Source organism: Macrobrachium rosenbergii, chromosome 13, assembly GCF_040412425.1.
Source record: "Macrobrachium rosenbergii isolate ZJJX-2024 chromosome 13, ASM4041242v1, whole genome shotgun sequence".
NCBI lineage: Eukaryota > Metazoa > Arthropoda > Malacostraca > Decapoda > Palaemonidae > Macrobrachium > Macrobrachium rosenbergii.
The window spans coordinates 71,068,049-71,091,472 of record NC_089753.1 but is presented as its reverse complement, the minus strand read 5'-3'; the positions used below and the strand labels follow the sequence as shown (position 1 = coordinate 71,091,472).

Below are 23,424 nucleotides of genomic sequence, written 5' to 3'. Positions count from 1 at the left end.
GGTCTTATCAGTCGCAAATGAATTATTAATCTTAAAGCTCAAAAAGAAAAGTAGCTGCCAGCCTAAGTCCACAAAACTAATATTTTAAATGAACTACTTTCTGTATCAATATATTGCCTTTACCCTCTTAATGCTCGTATCAACTTTAGCCTACAAATAGGACTAATACTAAGACAAATTTATGTTACTCTCTTATATAAAATCTTTCTTAAATTCATCTATGTAACATTCCTTGTTTCAAACATAATATTTAAATTCTCAATTAGAATTATCTCAAACTTTGCATTTCAGTAATTATAATTTTAATCTTTCCTTTTACTGATCAAATAATTCTACCAACTAAAGACACAACAGATCTTTCATCTACCAGACCTCTGCAAGACATTCAATATACTCGAATATCACTCAGTAATATATATAACCCAACTACAGCCACCTTGACAGGAAAAATTATTTTGTATCTATTATCAACACTAATAGAAGTTGTGAAGCTCACATCAACTTTCTCTGGGCCCTTATTAAACTCTTAATGACAAAATCTATACGAAAATCACATCCACTATTTAAAATTGCCAATGGGGCTTTAGTAGACTTACCCACCCAGATCTCTCCTCAGAATATGCTTAATAATCCAATTCTCAATAGGACTTTTCTTAGTAGTACATTATACAGCCAACGTACTGTAAACCAGTCATTCTCAAGAGTGGCCTACATCTACCAAGACATAAATTATGGATGATTACTTCAAACAGTATATGCCAATGGAGCATCATTCTTTTTCATTTGCTTATACAGACATATTGGACGAGGCATTTATTACGAATCTTTCTTATACATACAAACTTGATTGTCAGGAGTAATTAGCCTATTTCTAACTATACCAACAGCCTTCTTAGGATACATCCTACCATGAGGACAAATATCATTTTTAGGGGCTACTGTAATCACTAACTTAATATCAGACATTCTGTTTGTAGCAGACCTAGTACAATGACTCTGAGGTGGATTTACTGTCAGGAATCTAACTTTAACTCAATTTTTACATTCCACCTTTTATTTCCATTTATTATCACTGCAGCATCGATAGTTCACATCCCATTCCCCCACCAAACAGGATCTAGCAACCCATTAGGTGTCTTCAGACAGTTAGAAAAGGTCCCATTCCACCTGTATTTCTCATTCAAAGACATTGTAGGGTTCGTAGTTACACTAGCTGCCCTAATTATCTTAACATTTTTAAATCCCTACATACAAGGAGACCCAGACAACTTTATCCTGGCTAACCCCCTAATCACTCCTGTCCATATTCAACCAGAATTCCTAACAAACCTAGTGGAGTTATTGCACTAAAAATATTGGTAGCCATCTTATTTAATCTACAATTCACACACAAAAACAAATTTTGAAGACTTACCTTCTACCCAATCTGAAAAATCCTTTTCTGATCGATAATTGCTATTGCAATCCTCCTTACATGAAATGGAGCTCACCCAGTAGAAGGCCTTTACATCTTGGCAGGGCAAATCTTAACAGTTCTTTACTGTTCTTTCTTCATCACCAACCCATTAGCAATGATTATCTGAGATAAACTGATGGACCGACTATTTATCTTTAGGAAGGTAAGTGTTTTGAAAGCACAAAAAAAAAAAAAATAAATAAATAAAAGAGTTTGAATCCCTTAATAGTCAATGCTAATTTATTTTACAAAACTATACAAATAAAACTTCTAAAAAAAAAAACTTGAACCCTATAAAAAAGCAGTGATTTCAAGCCAAAGGAAGAAACCTCTTTCAAGCAAGGTGCATAACTTACCATAACAGAAACTGATAAGTCCTTTAAACCCAAACAAAACAGAAAACAAAAATATCACCTTAAAAAAGAATAGCAAAGAAACAAGGCACCTGCCAAAATAAATAATAGAAAGAAGAGCACTCACAAGTAAAATTCTAGCATACTACCATAAAAATTAAAGCAAAATCCCCACCCCTGTACTCAGTATTTTAAAACTGGTGACTAACTCAGACTCACCCTCAGTGAAATCAAAAAGGAGTTTGATTACTCTCAGCTAAACAAGAAACAAACCACAGTAAAGCTAAAAGGATATCCCAACACTAATAATCGGCAATAATGCTGATAACCTTTAAATAACCCTAAATCAAACCCTCTCACTAAAAATACCATACTTAGAAGAATCAGAGCAAGGCTTACTTCATAAGAAATATTCTGAGCCACATCATGAAGACAACCTAAAACAGAATACTTGGACTTGTTGTAAAGGCCCAGCCAGTGCCCATTGTAGATTAAACCCTAACTCTAGTGCAATAAAGGAAGAATGGAGCACCAAACTCAAAAGAGAATAAACCCAACTCATATGGCATCAAACACCAACAGACAAAGGACAAAAAATAAAATAAACACAGGAGATAAATTACAAGGAATAAAATTACTTATAGTAGGAAAAGTTTGGTCTTTAGTAAATAATTTAATGATATCAGCAAAGGCTGCAACAGACCAGCATGCCCCAGCATACCTTTACAAATCTGGACATAACCCAAAGTCTTATGCTCAAGCAAAGTAAAAAAGCCACAGAAAGCAAAACCACGACTACTAAAATCAGATATCTAACTAACTTAATCAAAACCATCATAGGAAGCTACTATGATCAATAACTCTCTATTAACTATAGTAATTCTATATCAACAGATCCTAAATCCAACACACTAATCTGCAAAGCTAATCCATTAAAGTCAATCTTATACAAAGATTATCTCTAAAGCTTAATCCTTTCATACAAAGTCATTTTTTAACTTATAAAATATAGAAACCAACCTGGCTTGCACAGGTTTGAACTCCAACAATATAAAATTTTGAAGGTCGAACACAACTACTAGCTAAATGGCTACACCTAGCTGAAATTTTAATTGAACACAGAGGCCGCAAATACTCTTGTCGATAAGAACTCTCAAAGAAAATCATGCTGTTATCCTTAAAGCAACTTATTCTTTTAATCCACAAAAAGGATTAAAAACTAATTAGCATTATTAAACTAAATAGACAGTTACATATATCTACATCTCCCCAACGAAATATAAACCAGGCAAAACTATTTTCCACATGTATCACAAATTTAACTAAATTTATACTAATTTTTTAGTTTTTTATCACCCTTCAAACAATTTGAGCATTTTCACTCAAAAGTTAAATTCAAGTCACTTAAAGGAGACAGCTTGTCCCTCGTCCAATCATTCATTCAAGCCTCCAATTAAGAGACTACTGGCTATGCTACCTTCTCAAGGTCAAATTACTGTGGCCCTGTAAATCAATCAAGGGGCAGACTAGACTTTATAATTAACACAGACATGTTTTTGCTAAACAGGCAGAGGCAAAATTTGCTGAGTTTCTTTCAAACACTTATCAAAAATTCAGAAATAAATTACATTTAAGCTTAAAAATAAACTCCAATAATTCTTATTTTAACATTTTATCTATCAGTTACACAATAAATAAAACTCCTCACTAAAAATAGCAAACATCATATAAATATATATTGAGGGTCAATATTACATTAACGTTATACTAGATGGCTGATTTCAAACCCACTCCAGACGAAAAATATGTAAATTGTTCATCAAGAATACAGATAAGAAGCTCATTCCTCCTACCTTTCCTATAAAACTGTTAAAATTTTACACAAAATTAAATTAATTTAGTAAAGAACCAAATATACAAAGACTGACTAACAAATCACCACTAAGAACTAACATTGGTGAAATAGTCAATCCCTGAAACAAAAGACTCGAACACCCACCACTACTTTCTTGTAATTGAAACTTTAATTCCATCACTATACTAGTTAATTATAATCTTTAATTACAATTCTGTGACATACTAACAATAAAATGTTATAAATTTTTTTATAAAATTAAACTTAAAATTACACTTACATAAATAGTATACGATTACTAAGTAGTGCCCCAGGTCAATTCCGCCAGCATGAGTGGAGTGCCTATACAATTAGGTACAACTTATAGTCCTAGATGGATTTTCCAATACAACTACTGTATTGCAATTTATCTCACTTTAAATAATGAGAACGACGGGCAGTGTGTACATATCCTAGAGCTAATATCAATCTAACATATTAAACTAGAAATACAATTACATTCACCTTCAAGCTCCATTTCAAAAAGTTATTCATACACATACATTATACTGTATAACTCTAACATTGTCTGCACCTTGACCTAATGTATTTTAGAACAATTAATTCTAGTAGTTAGAATACTACACCTCCTAATAATGACGGTATGCATACTGATACACATTATAGAGTAAAACCATTCGTGACATATCATTCAAATGGTAGGTTCCTCTAACCAGACTTGGATACCATCAAATTCTTTAAATTTCAAGATCATAGTTAATATTAATCAAACAACACTTCGCAAATCTAGTATAATAGGGATCTAATCCTGGTTTAAATCTAGATTTTAATGGCCTCCAAGAACATTTGTAGGTCTTAACATTACTAATGGACTATAAATTTAACCCTTTAAACAATATTGAAGGGAAAAAATTTTCACCCACAATATTTCCTCCCAGTCTAACAGCAGCCGCTGGCACAAATTTAAACTGGAATTACTAAAATTACAGGATCGAAAATTATTCCAAAACTAGATATATATACTGACATCTAACTAAATAAATCTGTATACTTTAATTATTTCGCGTTTACTTACATGTAAATTATCCTTTAAACAGAAGGACAAGCAAGGATCAAATTTTAAGATCTAATTATTATAAAATAACACTAAAATCAAGTTAAACAAATAACGTATGAGTATTAGAATAACGTATGCATACCTTTTCTAAAGTAAAAACTTAAATTTATTGAGCCTCTTTACCGAATCTATCTCCCAGTTTGCATTAACATGTAGACTGGACACAGCAAATAGCGCCATTCCTTTTCATGACGATGAGGAACGTCATCCTTGCACATTAGATTTTCCCAAGACTTGGCATCAATGAGGGCATTTAGCTGTCCAAGCCCTCAGTAATATCAAAGAAGCCTTGTAACAGAATGTGAGTTAAGGCATGGAAGGCAAATTATACTCTTGATTAAAAACCAGAGTTTTATTTCTCAAATAAAAAAAGAATGAAGTCAAAACCTTCCTACTCATGTGAGGAATATTTTCAATCATCGATAAGACGGTGCACCTAATGTACGAGAATATAATGCTCTGCCTTAAGTGGGTTAAGTTTCATTAGAAAAAGAATGGGCATTTAAAATAGTGGTAAAACTTTGAATAAATCGTTCGAGAAAAAGGGGGTAGGGGAGTTATGAATAGAAAAACTAAGTAGATGCAAAAAAAATTAAAGACTGACTGGGAAGACAATATTTATAAAAAGACAGAACCTTGCGAGATATAATAAGAAATAAGGAAATTGTAAAAGTACTGTTAATGCGCAACGCAAACTAGTTCCATCATTATTTTTATATTAATTGTTCTATGCTTCCTTACATTTTTCATTGCATGTAATCTGTTGTAACTCCTGCTTTTCAGTTTTATACACTTGAACTTTATTTCCTGTTAACCTGATGGCTTTCACCATTCCTCACAAATCTGTAATCCTGCGGACTGTAAGTGACTGCTTAAATTGTTCTAATTTCAAAACGTCTTTCATCCCTTTTCAAATTCTTTTAAAGTAGTTCCCATCTCTTCTTCTGACTTTGAATTGGCCATCTTTCGAGTACAAGGAGCTTTGACAATTTATGTTACCTTTTGGTTTCAGTGTAACATCTAGATTTCCCTCTCTATTTTAACAAAAAAAATTCCACCCAATTAATTCCCAGTATTTTCTTACATTATTCTACAGAGCATACCGTTATTATGTATAACATATACACAAACGATAAAAATGTCTCTTATTTTTGTGCCCTGCCACGTAGCTTCCTAATTATCCCAGTGCATTCTTTTTATAAAGAGCGAGAATTTCAATTAATGATTTTTGTCATTGCTTTCTGGCATATATATTAAAATGTAAAAAAAAAAAAAAAAAATATGTCGTAGATACATGTTGCTTTATGTTAACTAATTTGCAATCCACGGTATATCTGACACTTGTATATTGTAAGAGCTTCATTGCTGTACTCTGTATATAGTCTCGAATTTCAAACATCATTGTTCTTGTAACATTTAAAGAATTAACATCAATTTAAATTTACCTTGTCATATACTTCTATTTAATTTTTTATTCCAATACATCTTTGACTGATGAAGGAATTACTGTACTATTCACCACAACAATGAATATTATAACTATTTATCTTTCTTTGTGTCGTTCTTAACACTAGCATTCTTTACACTGTTGATGAAAATGTAAAAATGATCAGAAGGAATAGCATGGCAGTGGTGTTATATAACCCTCTAGTTTTTCGATGAAATTCATTTCAATTTATTATCGTTTGTATTTTTTTATTTAATGCTAATGTTGCAATGTAATCTTTTCTCTCTCTCTCTCTCTCTCTCTCTATATATATATATATATATATATATATATATATATATATATATATATATATATGTATATATATATATATATATATATATATATATATATATATATATATATATATATATATATATATATATATATATATATATATATATATATATATATATATATATATATATATATATATATATATATATATATATATATATATATATATATATATAATGTGTGTATATATATATGTATTATGTATATATGTATATATATTGTAAAGAGTAAGCAATAAAATACGCTAGAAACTGTTCTCCTTTCCTGCTTTGGGTTGGTTTGAACTTTGAAGGTCGGGGTATAGGGGCTCAAGAATATAATAGTTTGGGGACAGTAAACTGGCTTTGCACTGTTTTCTTTGGTACAGGAAAGAAAATCGTTTTCTATGATATCTACCTCAGGACAAGAAGCAATAAAAGGTCAGGCCAGGATTTTCACACGCGTCGCTAGTATATGTTCCCATCGCCGCCCTGTGTGCCCCGTGTTCCCTTAGAAGACTGCAAGGGGGATTTTCCCACACGTTGATAATAAGAAATACCTGGAGAGGGAGGCTCCATTTGTCCACGCTCCCACACGTGGTTCTCGGCAGAAGACGTCGTCAGCCCTACGCCCCTACAAAATGTGGTAATGTACCAAAACGAGTTGCTAGTCACGATTACTTAGCCCTTTGCATTTATTAATCTCTGGGCCTATAACTTTGTGTTCCCTGATATTCCTTGGTTCAAGCCAGGCCCACGTGTTCACAGCTTCTTTCCTCTGAGTCACAAGTAACGCCTCGGGAGTCCTTGGCGCCTTCAGTGCACCCCGAGTAATTCAGTCCCCAAATTCCAGCATTAGATGTGTAACGTGGGTCCAAATATCGTTTCAGAAAGACGCCTGTAGCAGAATTATCCTTGGTCCGTGTTCCTGGCATTCCTAAGCTCCCCTCTTCGGGAGGACTTCTACGGCAGTAATTTACCGTATTTTCAGTTAATTTTCCTTTGACCTTGTGTGCTATCAAATATAACTATTTTTATATCCACGTGTTTCACGCACTTCCCCTAGTGAAGAGCCCTCCGCTCCGTGTACTTCTTTTTTTTGTTTGTGTTTTATATGTCCTGGGTATCTTACAAGGCCATTTTCGAGTAAAGTAATAATTGTGGAGTCATAACATCCACCTGCACCAGGAAACATATAAAATATATATATAAAATATATATATATATATATATATATATATATATATATATATATATATATATGTATGTGTATATATATATATATATATATATATATATATATATATATATATATATATATATATATATATATATATATATATATATATATATATATATATATATATATATATATATATATATATATATATATATATATATATATATATATATATATATATATATATATATATAAATGGATGTAAGTGTGTATGTTCTGAATACATTTTGAAATGCATTGAGCAGTTTCAACCAAACTTGGAATACATATGACTTACCATCTGGGAAAAAATACTTTGGGGGTAAGGCAACCCCTGGCACTAAAGAGGGTGGTGTGGAAATGGGTGAAGTGTAAAATTACAGAAAACAATAGATATTAGTGTCTAATCCATAGTATTCGAGCTCGCTGAGATTAATAGTGACACTCCCGATGCCCCTCAAGTCCAAGTTCAACCCTAGGAAGAAGGGGGGGGGGAGGTTGGGAAGGGGGTGGGAAGGTGGTGACATGTAAAAATAACCGAAACAACAGATATTAGTGTCAAATCCATAGTTTTCAAGGTCCCTGAGGAGAATAGTGATACTCCCAATGCCCTTTAAAATTTAAGTCTAAATTGCCCTGATAGGAAGGGGGTGGGGTTGAGAAGGGGTTGGGAAGGTGGTGACATGTAAAAATAACCAAAACGGCAGATATTAGTGTCCAATCCATAGTTTTCAAGGACCCTTAGAAGAATGGTGACACTCCCAATGCCCTTCAAGTCCAAGTTCAGCCCTGATAGGAACGGGTTGAGGGTGTTGGGAAGGAGGTGACATGTAAAAATAAGCGGACAGATATTAGTGTCTAATCCATAGGTTTCAAGGTTGCTGAGAAGAATAGTGACACTCCTGATGCCCTTTAAGTCCAAGTTTAGTCCCAGTAGGAAGGGCGTGGGAAGGTGGTGAAAAATAAAATGTAAAAAATGGCAGATAGTAGTGTCTAATCCATAGTTTTTGAGGTCACTGAGATGAATAGTGCCACTCCTGATGCCTTTTAAGTCTCAGCTCAGCTCTGATAGAAAAGAGGGGTGAGAAGGGGTGAAATATAAAATGTCAAAAATGCTGGGCAAAGTAACTGTAACTGAAACAACTATTTTAACAGGAAACAGGAAAGAGAGAGAGAGAGAGAGAGAGAGAGAGAGAGAGAGAGAGAGAGAGAGAGAGAGGGGAGAGGAAATCTGGGAGGAGAAAGAGAGGAGAGAGAGAGAGAGTTTATCAGTTGTCATTCAGAGTTTTCCCAGGTAGTGCCGGGTTGGTCAGCTAGTAGAATATAAAACTCTACTTCTGTTGCATGTAACCTAGTAAAATACATGAAGATGTTCGTCTTTCAAAGATAAATAAAAACTCCCAAACGTTCTCTGAGCACAAAGAAAAGAACAACTCTCGTGAAAACATAAATGGCTTAATCATTAAAATTGAATAAATCCGAAATTGAATCAGTGGAATCCTCTTAACTAAATGAAACTTCACAATTTTCTGTTCTCCATGTTCTCTCTAAACCATAATAGACACGATGGTTTTTATAACGATGTAAGGATATTGTAGGGCATATTCTTACCTGGAATAATAATGGGTAAGTATAATTTGAAGCAAAACAGGTTTTTGTCGTAATGGGAATTGACTAAATGGTGACTGTTGCCAAAGTATAACAGAAGTAAATTCTTATGATTGGTGTTTATATATCACGCTATCTATATTGGAACTGTGGCTCTTTTCTGTCCACCTATTTTTGTCCATTAATTTTTAAAGGTAATTTAAAATGACATCCCATCACCTTTTGTTTAACACAACATTGACTATAGCATTTACATAGACTTCTTCATTCTAGACCATACCCATTATTGTAAATTTAGCATGATTGTGTACCATTTTAACACTATACAGCAGGTAGGTATGAAAAGTACTAATCTTATCTTCAACGGTCGCTAAATAATAAGGCATTATTGTTTCTTTTGTATTGCACTCGCCTTTCAAGAAATTATTTAGGAATGAAATTCTTGATACTTTGAGAAAAGTTAAATTAAAGGCGATAACGAACTCCTCGTGATAGTTCTTTGCTACGTCACATCTTTGTAGTTGTTGAACCGTGAAACGTGTTACAGGAGGCACATCTGTTTTCCAAAGATATCCATCTCCTCTTGCCGAAGTGCCATCAGAAGGTTCAAGTGGCTAGCTCTTCCAAACAGCGTCTTAAATGCAATTGAAAACGGTTATATCGCACTCAGCACAACAACAACACGCGCAAAGAATTAGTCACTGGGTGTTCTTTCCTCTCTCCAAAGATTGATGGATAAAAGAGTTTAGGGTAAAGAGGCAAAACGTGATGTTTTCATGAAAATAATAAAACTTCCAAATCTATAACAATTCATAAATGGAATCTAGGAATTATTACTTATGATTTGGGTGTTACTTCCTTCAAAGATATATTATCCCCTTCCCCACCATTTTTTTTTACCAGTGCCACATATTTTCATTCTCTCTTCCTCTATATTTCTGTCACTTTAATTCCTACCATAACTTTAATCATAGGTTGCCCATTTCGGAACAATCATTTAATTTCCTCTTCAATTTTTGCTTTAACATTTCCCTTGTCACTGATAACCTTTATTTCATGATCAACAATTATAAAGGTAAATATAAGTGACCTTCCGTGCCTGACCTTTTCTCTAACTGAACCTTTCCTCCAAAGCTTAATTAAGGAGTAAGGAGACACATTACCTCTCTGACAACCATTCACCGAAAAATGGGAACTTGTTTATAAAAAGGCTGTCTCACTAGCTGATACTGATAATGTAGCTATTCTTGTAATTCTGCCTTTAGCTCGAATGCTTTCCTCCTCCAGGAAAAAAAGAAAATATGATAATTCATCTAAAATCAACGATAAAGAGGAAAAGTCTCATGAACAACAAACGGGTGATAAGGCCCTAAATTTCCGAAACCTCTTTCACTCTTCGTTTCCCATCCTAACATTTCCAAATAACAGTTTTCTATTCTTTCCATTCTCCATTCTTTCTGTTTCAAAACACTTCTATCCACACTTTCACCTGAAACAACTTTTCACTATATCTGCATATCAAATTTTTCTCCCTTTTAATTCTATTTACATTCAAATAATTTCATAATAAATGATCTCAGTGGCTTCAACCTTTTTTTTCATTTACGTTCAACATCCACACCTTACTTCTGTAAAGAGGAGCTGCTTCAAAAGTCCTTTCATACTTTCTCACCTTGGCTTTAACAGACTCCAAGTAATTCCCAGTCGTCTGCACATACCCTACTACCCATTTTGCATCACCTGCTCAGCGGTTTGCCTATTTGCTCATCTTACTGTGCTCCAGCTTCTTTATTCGTATATGCATATACAGATCAACCATATCCACTCTTCAATCATCCATAGATACTTTCATTATTCCATGTTCCAACTTCCTGTTTTCTTTAATAACCCTGTCCTCATTCACATTCACTCTCAACTGTCTCCTACAGTAAACAACTTCAGCACTTTTCACTAGTTTCTGCAGGTTACATTTACAATTGCCAATCAGAACTGCATCGTCTGCCAATATTTTTTTTCACACTCAGTTCACAACCCATTTTTTTTATCCCACAACCTTTTACCAGAGTCTAATTTGCTTTCTTTGACTTCTTTTTTACTCCATCCATGCATATACTAAACAGCCATCGAGACAATTAAATGGACTCTTGTCTTAATTTAACTTTTATACCAAACAAGGCACCATCATAAAAACTTATTCTTTCCCAACAACTTATCTTTAGTATCATAAACTCTCAATACTCAAAAGTCCCATATTGCCTATTTATCGATTCTATTACAAGCCTTTTCTAGATCTTGTTCAATTTACTTTAAACCTTTCTGCATCTATTGAACACTTAATCCACACATCTCTCCCTTGTCCATACTCCTACTTTTCTTTCTTTGTGAAGGCTTCTGTCAACATAATGTACCTAGACTGTAAAACTTCGTTACAAATACAAGGATAAACACATATTGGGTAATGGAAGATAAGAGTAATGAACAGATATAACAGTCAAAGAACATTCAGATTTAAAGGAAAGGTAAAGGACATCGCAACCACATAGCCGTTTCCTTTGGATAGGATTAAACGTAAGTAAAATATTCATGCTTTATGGCATTGTAATTGTCGAGATAGCTGAGAAAAGAGCTCAAAAAGAGAGGAAAAGAAAAATAGAGCGGAAAACCGGCATCCTTAAACTCAAGCAGGACAAAGATGGAACTGACTCCCAAAGACCCTTGCAACAGCTGCGGTCTCGGTGAAACGCGTAAATGAAGATATCAAAATAATTCTTCATTTCCTATTGAGGCAAAAGATGGTGGAGGTCGAAAGGTGGCGTAGTTTCCCTTTAGGTGGTTTTGGGGAGAATTTGCACCATCAGAAACATTTTCCCTCAAATTACAGTAAGGTCAATCGGTTTATTTTGTAAAACGACCCTCGAGAAGTCGAATGGTGAAGACGTAATAGTGAAACTAGTAGTCAGTTTAACAATTAATCTTGAACACTCGACTTTTTTTAGGGTCATTTAATCCTTTATACTTTAGGACGTGAAGTGTCACCACATGTTCTGTTGTTGCTGAAGTTTCTCTTGTTGCTCCTGTATTTATCATTATTATCCATCACCTACGTACTATGCTTGGTTTCGTTCTCAACATTGTGGGAATTGTTAGAAAACAAGAAATTTCACTCTGTCATTTCTCTCTTTGGAATTTTATTAAATAATATAGTAGATATAGTGGTCTTAGAGGAAATAAAGTATATATTAAAGAAATGAGATGAAAGAAAGGTTGAAATCTTGAAAGGATAACTTGTATAACTTTGACGTAGATTCATCAATCCACCAATTATCCTCACCAGTCGCATATTGTGCCACTTTTATGACGCTACTTAATTCACTTATATATTAGGCTACCTACAATCCGAACTTATTCTTACAGTCTGTTTCGTTGCTGCTGCTTTTATGCTTGTTGTTGCATATAAAAAATCATCCCATTCCTTTGATAATTTTTTATTAATCTGTGTTTGCATATTTTTGGCAGACAAGCAAAATCATAGAAACTGTATTGATTCCTGACATAGTTACAAATTCCATTTTGGCTTGAAGTTTTTTATCTTTATGTATCGAGTGAAATTTGATGGTCCTTATTGAAAGCTGTGTGCAACGTTGTTTTTTCTGTCAATATAAGTTTGAAAGGATATTAAACTTTCCTTTCATACCCTAACATTTTCTTACTAAACTGCATTTGAACTGCAGTGGGCGTAGGGCATCACAGCAAATTAGAAAAAATTAATTACTCTGTTGATTTACAGATAATGAATCATTTTTAGCTATTATTAAAAAAATATGGAATTACTTTTTTATCTTCTTGAGTTTCTCTTCCTTTACATATGCAAATTAAGCCACTATGTATGAAAAAACGTTTGCATGGTATTATTCATTCTTGAGAACTAATAGATCTTTACGACAGGTTTTAAAACACAGATCGCTGATGCTTTGAAATAAAAAAAAAAAAGAAAATTATGAAAATTAGAAAGCTATAAACCTACATATAAAAAAAAACTTTGAAAAGAACAAAGAAAACATAATATTTTTATCTCTGAGACAAAACATAGAAATCAGGCTGTCGAAAACCTTTCGGGGAGAGAGGGTCTCTGGAGGGAAAGTTGGAATCCCTTGCAAGAGATGTGGGCGCCTCAGTACTTTCCCGTATGGGTGAGAATTTCAACATCGATATTTCTTATCTTGTTTTCGTTGTTTTGATTTTAAGATTTAACCCCCTCGTTGATGCAACTACTAATTACACTACTACTACTACTATCATCATTTTTCTTATACAGGAAAAGCTGCATTTTGAAGAGAATGAAGCCTCAAAGGAAAGGAATGTACCGGGTATTTCGAAATTAGAGGCCCCCCCCCGTCCACAGAACAAATGGAAAGTTATGAAGTTTTCTGCTATAGCCTATCTCCAAGTACATTATTTAAAGTTTCTATTAAACTATTTTTCATTTTACATTTCTTGTATTTTCAGACTGAGTGACGGAGTTAGATGCAGCCATGACTAACGTCTTGGAGGAAATCAGATGGATTGACCAAATCCGGGCTATAACCTTCAGAGAGGCCAGGATGCTGGTGCATCCTTCATTTCACGTTCCTGGATAGCTAAATACATTAAAAGAGATGAATCCTTTGTTAAAAGAAACTGGAACAAAAATCCATATGACTGTCATCGCGAAAAGAGTGAGATTCTTGGAAGGCCTGAAGTCCTTTCTCAGGAGTCAAAAGACATCATAACTGAGGCAGTGGGTAGACCAAGAAAGTCTTTATTTAAATTGGTGCTTGAACTAGAAACAAAAAGGGGAAAGAAAAGTTATAGTGCTGTATATCGTGAGTTGAAAAAATCTGGTATCAAGCCATTTCATGTTATCAGCAAGCCCAACATCACTCAGCAACAGAGAGAAGACCGTGCATGGTTTTGTGGTTCATTTTTTAAAGATTGGGATGAAGCTAACTTTCTCCATGTTGCCGCATCAGATGAGTCTTCATTTACACAGTCAAGAAGCCAAATCATAAAAATGACATCATTTGGGCTGCAAAGCTGGATGATATCAGCGATGACATGTGCTATCGCCAAGTTGTGAAATTTCCCAAATGTTTGGGAATTTTTCTCTGTTTCACAGCCAAACGGTTAATGTGGATCATAAAAGAAAAAGGACAATCCTGGAATGGCAAATACTTCAGAGAAACTGTGCTTACTGGTGGAGTATTTCCTTTCCTCAAAGATCCTAAAAATGCGTTATCTGTTGAAGAAGTCACATTTTTGCATGATAAGGCACCATGCTTCAAGGCTCTTCAGACACAGGAGCTGCTTCAAAATAGTGATATCGATTTGTTCTCGTCAAGTGAATTTCCTGGTAGCTCCCCTGACCTTAATGTGTGTGAAAACATTGGTAGTATCTTAAAGGATCGTGTTGAAGTGCGCACAGTGAATTATGCTGGTATACCAAGCCTCGACGACCTGTGAAGAGAGGTGACCGAAGTGCTCAGGGAAATGGAGTTTGAGTCTCAGCTTTTTTGCCATTTGCTGAAATCATACACCTCAAGAATGCAGGCTGTGGTACAGGCAGATGGAGGCCACACAAAATGTTAAATACTCAGAGAGAAACTTAAATAAGTACCTGTTCTGAATTACTTCTGTTTTTGTCCATATCAAGTTTAGTTTATGCTGTAGAGGGCGGGGGTGGGGGCTCTAATTTCGAAACACCCTGTATGTAACTGAATTAACTGCCCTTTCATCTTCCGACTGCATGGATAAATGAAGGATGAAATGTTTCAAAGTCAGCTCATAAACATTAAATAAGCCTCATCACTTACGGATCACATCCTGCAACGTATCCTATGTGGCACACTTCGACAATAAAGCATTCCGTTCATAGCTTCTAATGTCATCCTCATCGTTGACTGAGTTCGGAATCATTCTGTCATATTATTATTATTATTATTATTATTATTATTATTATTATTATTATTATTATTATTATTATTATTATTATTATTATTATTATTGCTGTGTTTGCATCCACAGATCTCTGTCTTCGCACTGAAGCAGAGGGGAAGTTATACATTCTAGCTTTGCTAAACAACCTTTCATCTCGGAGTCTAACCTTCTCAGTATCAGTACATTCAAAAGATTTCATCCTTTGTATATGTTTCAAGCATAAAATAAATAGATGTTTTATGAAATTAAAAATTTTACAAATATATATATATATATATATATATATATATATATATATATATATATATATATATATATATATAAATATATATATATATATATATATATATATATATATATATATATATATATATATATATATATATATATATATATATGTAATTGTAATAGCCACAATGCCCTCTTAACATTGTGGCTATTACAATTACATATGTATCTGGTAAAAGGGACCAGTAGATTCTATATATATATATATATATATATATATATATATATATATATATATATATATATATATATATATATATATATATATATATATATATATATATATATATATATATATATATACACTCTCATGATATCGGTCCTTATGCCTGATAAGAAAATGAAACATTCTTAAATGTAGCAACCAATTAAATCTGAGAAGTAAGGTGGTAGTTTTGAGAGCTCAGAGTCCAACCCCATTATCTCCCCTTTCTAATACTACCCAGAGAAAACAACTGAATGACTAACTGACCTGCACCCTTTTGACATATATCAATGTTCTATGGCTCGGTAATCTTATGCCTAATAGCGTCTAGCATGAGTTTTGTATCCAATGCTCTTTTGAAATTTCTCTTACGACTCATACAGCTTTAAAGGTAGTTTTTTTTTTTAACAAACAAAGAGCAATTTTAATGATAAAACTTTGATCAAGGTAAGGAGGTAGTTCAGGATGTCAAGGAAAAATCACGATGACGTGTACGGAGCATAAAATGCACCCTTACGAAATGTCAGATCTGCTTTACTCTTTTCACATTTTTGTGTATGGATAAAACTTGGCCATCCATGAATTTTGATCAAGAAATCTACATGATGACTCTAAAGGAGGAGGGGATCATATACCAGAACAGTAGCTAACATTACAGTGTATGATACCCAATTGAGAGGGTATTTCATTGCTTACCTGTTTCTACAAAGTCGAGAAGTCTCATCCATTGGTAGCTTGGTAATGACCATATCAAAAAGGCTACTGGTAGTGAATATTTGTACCTACTCACCCTGCACTCTCTCTCTCTCTCTCTCTCTCTCTCTCTCTCTCTCTCTCAGGTCTACAACAAAACAAGCTTTACCGAAAATAATTTATTTGACAAAAATATAACATAACTGGGTTGCAAGAAATAACAGATGAAATAAAATGGAATACTAATGTTCCCCAAAAGATCAATCATATTGCAGGCCTTCATATTTAGCAAATTATCATCTTTACATCATTAACTCACAATAGGTCAAAATAAGTCAAAGTCCAGTACATTTCCATTGAGTACATCTTTAACCTCTTCTTCAGCGAAACATTTGAAGAATTTAAATAAATCCCTTATTAAACAAAATGCATAAAAATAAACATATGGGAATTCCATCCATGTTACTTATAAAGTACACACAATATAATAAATGCTTGACACAAGGGACATATATAAATGAAATAAACAATCTACAGTTTTGGAAATCAAACGCAGTTCCTACCTCCAAACAGCAATGTTCACATTCTTAATCAATAGGTCTCGAACCACAGAGTCTTCATTGAAGACTTTTAATAATGTTCAGTGTTGGTCTTTGAATGATCATTTTTCTAATAACTAATCCCTTCTCACCCTGGGACTCTGCCCAAAAGAAAAGCACATACAAACATTTCTGGGGAATGCACTCAAAAAGTCTTTTGGCAAGTTCCCACACCTTGCAAATACATGACGTAACAGTTTTACTTAATTAAGAAACGAGTCAGATAACAGCTAAACATCCTCTCAAGGTTTTTCAGAATGTCTTTCGCCACACTTATTAATTAAATATCTACTGTGTGTTGTAATTTATAAAATACTTGTGTCCTATAAGCTTTTCAGATGCCCGGCCACCCAAAGAAGTGCTGCCCCAAGGACTCGGGAATTAGCAATTATCAAAATCCAGATTCGTGCACTAAATGGATAGCCACACCCCTGGCAGACTGATCTTCAGGTGAAGGTTTACTCACACAATGTTTTTGTAAATGACAAATACCCCACTTCACGAAGAGTATGACAGCAAAGGACCCAATCACTGATAAAGCAGCAATGAGGAGGTACTGATTTGGCACAGGGAAACGTTCGTCTTCCATCATCGGAGGAAGTGGTGGAATTGTGGCAATCACTTCCATTAAGGGTGGCATCAGAACAACTTGATGTTCCCCATGAAAATGCTGCGTGAAGATACGAGTAGTAAGTTGAAGACACTCTTGCCCAGAACTCGAAACCTCAGCATGACCAGTCTACACACAGCATTGAAGAGACGGGATCCTTGTAGAAGAATCATATCCGATGAATTATGGCACCAGATGGAGACTTCACACCTCCTAAAGAACACCACGTTCAAAGTCTTCATAGAGGCCGCTTTGTACTCATGTTGGAACGTTCAAAAGTCACAGTCACAAGGAGTTTTGTTATGCACTAACATCTTCTCACATCCTAACCAGTCAGCGTTTATGAGCATAAAGACACTACTGTCACAAATATATCTATCAAGAACTAAACCACATCCTGACTTATAGTTAACAGCCAAGGACTGAAACTGGTCCCCGAAAAGGTACATAGTCTCCTCACTATCCCATACTATTACTGAACAATTAAAAACACTAGGGAAAGGTTGTATGATATAACTATGAAACAATTTCAAGTTACTAACTGGATTTGCACTAGCAACACCCTATCAGACACATTCACTTTTAAAATACTCTAATAGTGATACAAGTTCTCCCCAGTAAAAATTACCTGAAAACCATACAGATATGCTGCATTCATTAAAGTAGATCCTAAAGACCCAAGAGGTAAAATATCTCCAAAAATTCTCCCCATGGAAGTGGCAACCACTGCCTTAACCTGTATTTAAACTTCTGATAATACGGACTCTGCTTCTTTCTCAATATTCAACAAGGTAGTTTGACAAGAAGATGAAACTATCGTAACATCTAAGTATCCCCAATCCTATCAACTGTGACCAATAATCCATTTAAAGATACCCCTAATGTCTCAAAACCCTTTTGTAATTTCTCAAATTCATCAAAGTTTTACCTTGGCTAGCTGATTCTGACGATATCTGTTCAATTCTCACCAAATTAGCAATTTACATACTAGCAATCGATCATATTAACAATTAACAATGGTGCGGGCCTCTTACTCCTACTAGAAGAGACCTGAGAAGTCGAAGAAACTAAATTTGGGGGCCATGTTAAAGTGTTCTTAATCCTATCCTGAACCCTAACAGCTGTAGCATTAAGTTCGGTTAGCCAACCCCGCAACGGATCAAACAGATTTAGTCCAGTACTCATCTGACCCAATAAATTCCTAAGCAACTGAACTTTATTCTGGGATACTTCAAGCTCAACCCTTGCCGAACCTATATCCTCAAACTCTGTACTCAAAGTTACTGCATCAGACGACAACCACACATCATATTCTTCTTCTATAATAACACCTGGGCCTAACCTCACTACACAATTAACCCATACCACGACCCCCAAAGTCATGAGCAAAAGAAACTTCAGCATCTAAAAAAAAAAAAAAAGAAACCTATAAGTTACCAGATCTCGAAACAAGTAAGAAAAATAAACAAACCAAAAAGAAAGAAACTCATATATATGTAAAAAAACCTGAGTTTTCCCCTCTCAGACATTATTACAACAACAAAAAACTGAACTCGGGCAATTAAAGATTTATATAACTCTACGGACTGACGTCCTCTTCGGTTAAAATAAAAAAAGACAGCAAATCACATCCCTTTAAACCCCATTAAAAACATAGGAAAAAAATTATCAGAAACAACAGCACAAATACAGGAATTAACGCATAAGATTCCCATTAACCTGTCTTTTTAATTTTAGATATGTGTCAACTGAGACACTCCCATATTTTCATCCTGAACAATAAATCTATTCTCCTTCTTTACTTCTACAACTTGAAAAGGATCCTCAAATTTAAGAACTAGTTTATAATTCAACTGATTCCTAACATTTATTTTCACAAAAACCCTATCTCCCATAGCAACTTTAACTCTATCTGACATTGCATTGCTCCTGTCAACCATATCCTGTGTTTTAGAGATCAGTGATTTCACTGTATCATCACCTGATGGAATAGGTAATAAATCAAACGCACCCTGCACTGGGTAGCCAAATAGCGTTTCATTGGGAGACATCCCAGTGGTATCACTAGCCATAGAATTAATGCTATGCTGCACCTGTGGAATATATTTATCCCAATTTACATCATTCCCCCTACAGTCATTCTGAGAGCTTCAGTTACCTTCCTATTTGCCCGTTTACATAGCCCATTAGCTTCTGGTCTATAGGTAATAATAGTAACTTTCCGAATGCCCATTACATCTGAAGACTCTCTATTGTCTTGCTCACAAATTCTCTCCCATTATTTTTAATCAGCACCTCAGGAGCCTCATTATGACAAAAATATCCATTAAAGAATGCGAGAGCTGCTCCTCTGCTGTTTTGTGCTTCAAAGGAAAAATCTCTACAAATCTAGTTAATTCATCAACAACCACCAACAGGTGTCTATGGTCATAACTAGATTCACAGAAATTGGATAATAGGTCCATATGGACCCTAGAAAACAGTCTACTGGGAATAGAAAATGAAACCAATTTACAAGAAACAACCCTCGATGGCTTATATGCATTACAAGCTAAACAACCTCTCGCAAAACCTTCCACTGACGCAAACATATTCTTCCAAAAAGTATATACTGATTCGCCTTCTCAATACCCACATACGGACTGCCAGACCTACAGTAAACAATAACAGAACAGTAGGTACTAAACTCCGAGGAACAACTACTTGCGTTGTATCACCCTTATCCTCACTATTTCTCAGTCTGTATCTAATCTGCCTAACTAACAAATTACCCTCTAATTCAAGACCTGCAAAAGGCAACTTATACCCTTCCTAACTAATGCCCCTCTAAGAAATGCTTTTGTGTCTGCCAGAATCTCATCCTCATCCTGTTTAGATTCTACTAAACTAATATCCCAGTCTATGTAATCTCCAGATACATAACATACCCGAGTACCTTCTGAATCTGAAAAACTTCTACTAAGGGCATCTGATACATTATGTCTACTTTCTATATACCTACTCTTGGCATCAAAACCCCTGATTGTCAGATACCACCTAGCTCTTTTATGGGAAAGATCCGGCTTATTGAAAATATCCAAGAATGGCTTATGATCTGTAAGAACCTCTACTTGATTGCCCATCAATAACATCTTAAAATGAACCAAACTAGACACTGCGGCAAAGGTCTCTTCGTCCACGACCGACCATAGCCATTAATTACTACCCCATGTCTTAAACTTCATACTGTAAATTGCAATCGGATGAAGTCTTCCATCAAACTTCTGCATAAGGCAGGCCCCTATGCCACTGTGACTGGCATCTGTCACCAAAGTGAAAGGACGTTCAAAATCGGGAAACTTTAACACTGGGGGATTAACTATAGCATCCTTAATATTCTGAAAGGCTGATTGCTGTCCATCACCCCATACAAACTGCACATTATCACTCAGGACATCTGTCACAGGAGATGCTAAAGTAGACAAACCTTTCACGAGACTACGAAAAAATCCATCCATGCCCAAGAAAGATCGAATCTGTTTCTTATCCTTGGGAGTAGGAAAATCTACAATTGCCCTAACTTTATCCTCATTCACTCTAACACCATCCTCAGAAATAACATGACCCAAATATACTATCTGCTTCTTAAGAAAATTACACTTAGCTAATTTTATCTTCAAACCTGCTAGCCTAAGTCTCCTAAAAACTTCCATAAGAACCTTTAAATGTTCCTCTACAGAATCAGTGGCAACTAAGATATCCATATAGATGAATATGGATTTCCCTAACAAGCCATGCAAAACTATTCATTAGCCTAGTAAATGTCATAGGACTATTTGATAAACTAAACTGCATCCGCGTAAACTCATAATGCCCCTTCAGCAAAGAGAAAGCCATGCACTTTTGACTCTTCTTGCTAAGCAGTACTTGCAGGTACCCTTGCATCAGATCAATTGAAGAATAATTATTCTTGCCCCCAATCTCAACAAGCAAATCTGGCAAGCAAGCCACACAAACTTGGACTGAACCATCCTTCATAGGCACTGCTAACAACGAAAAATTAAAAGGCGAGGAACTGGGCCTAACAATGCCTTCCTCGTCCCACTTATTAACCTCTTGCTGTACCTGTTCTATAATCTTAAAAGGAATCCTATATGAAGGGACAAAAATAGGCTTAGTCTTATCCTCTAAATGAACCTTGTGTTTTAACACATTTGTCAACCCTAAATTATCCCCTTTAAGTGCGACTGTGTCCACAGACTTAGCCAGAACATATTCCACACCCTGAATATATTTTTTAAAATCAGCACTGGCTAAATGATCCTTAAAATCCTGCCTCCTAGCCTGTAAATCTGTTTCTGAAAATTCACATATGTCCCCAACAATAGCTACTGAATTATCCCCATCAACCCAGTCAACAAAATCGACTGCATAATTCTGAACTGAATCATTACAGTTTAACAACTCCACTCAATTATCCCCTGAACTTGATACATTGCTTATAGAACCCGTACACACTACCCCCTTCAGCTTTATGCTACACTCATCCACACACACCTGTCTTGGTTTGCACTCACCTTTCACTAGAACTTTCACCATAGAAACCATACCAGGACCAAGAACCACATTATCTGACAAAACCCCCTTATAACACTTCCTACCCACATAAACATGTTCAAATCTACCCACAAATTCTCATGTACACCCAATCCATTATCATCATCCACTCTACTTATACCCATTCCCTCGAAAGGCATAAATCACCAGGCACTCCGACAGTTATAGAGCATACCCCTGTATGAACGAAGATTTTTTACCTCCGACATGCTGGATGACCCTGTAACAATGTATTTCCCTAAGCAGCCCCTTGTATAACCAAAAATGGTTCTGTAAAAGTTCTATCCCTGAGAGATAAATACACATCTATGTAACCCAAAATCTGTAACCTATTTGCTTGAACATCACATACTGTCTCTTTAGCAGGCCTTAAAGAATGATCGGAAAACATCGATCAAAACAACTCATAATTCATCAAATTAACAGAGGATCTTGTATCTATAAAAATATTCACACCAACCCAATACAAACCCTTTTACCACTGGCATCAGCTCTGAGGGTTCACCCAGAAGTCCTATATCACAAGAAACAACCACTTTCATCTCTTCCCTTTTTGCTGCTCAGTCCACCAAAAATTTTTTGGGCCCCTAGAGGCTCCCGAAAAACCACCTCGAGGAGTTCTCCTACCTGCCAGACCAATGCTCTGAGGTTTGCTTCTAGACTTATTCTGTTTAAGAAGCAGGCAAAACTGCCAACTGTGATACGCAGACTTGCAGGCGCCACAATATTTCACCCTCTAAAACTTCTTAGTATGGCCCTGCCTATTACAATTAGAATAACGCCCTTGAGATCCTGAAATTGCAGAAGTCTCATTGTCCTCTGTCTTGGCACATAACATCATAATTGTGGAATTAGAATTGCTCCGTGTGATGCTTCGGAATAGCCCTGGAAGATTTCGGCATCCCATCCAAAAAAGAGCTATTTACTGTAGGGCATTTCGACATGAGCTTACGAATTTGAGAGAACAGTAAATTTTCGTGTGACCCCCTTTCTATCTCCTTGTCAAAACTATTTACGATAGCATCTGGGACGTCATTCAGGATCCAAACATATTTTAATAATTTCTCAAGATTCTTTATTGTAATAGAGCC

The 23,424-nt window shown here is 35.1% G+C and overlaps 1 pseudogene; it reads left to right on the top strand.

Moving 5' to 3' along the window:
• Nucleotides 1–529: 529 nt before the first annotated feature.
• Nucleotides 530–7,192, top strand: LOC136844600 (cytochrome b-like; annotated as a pseudogene).
• Nucleotides 7,193–23,424: the final 16,232 nt, after the last annotated feature.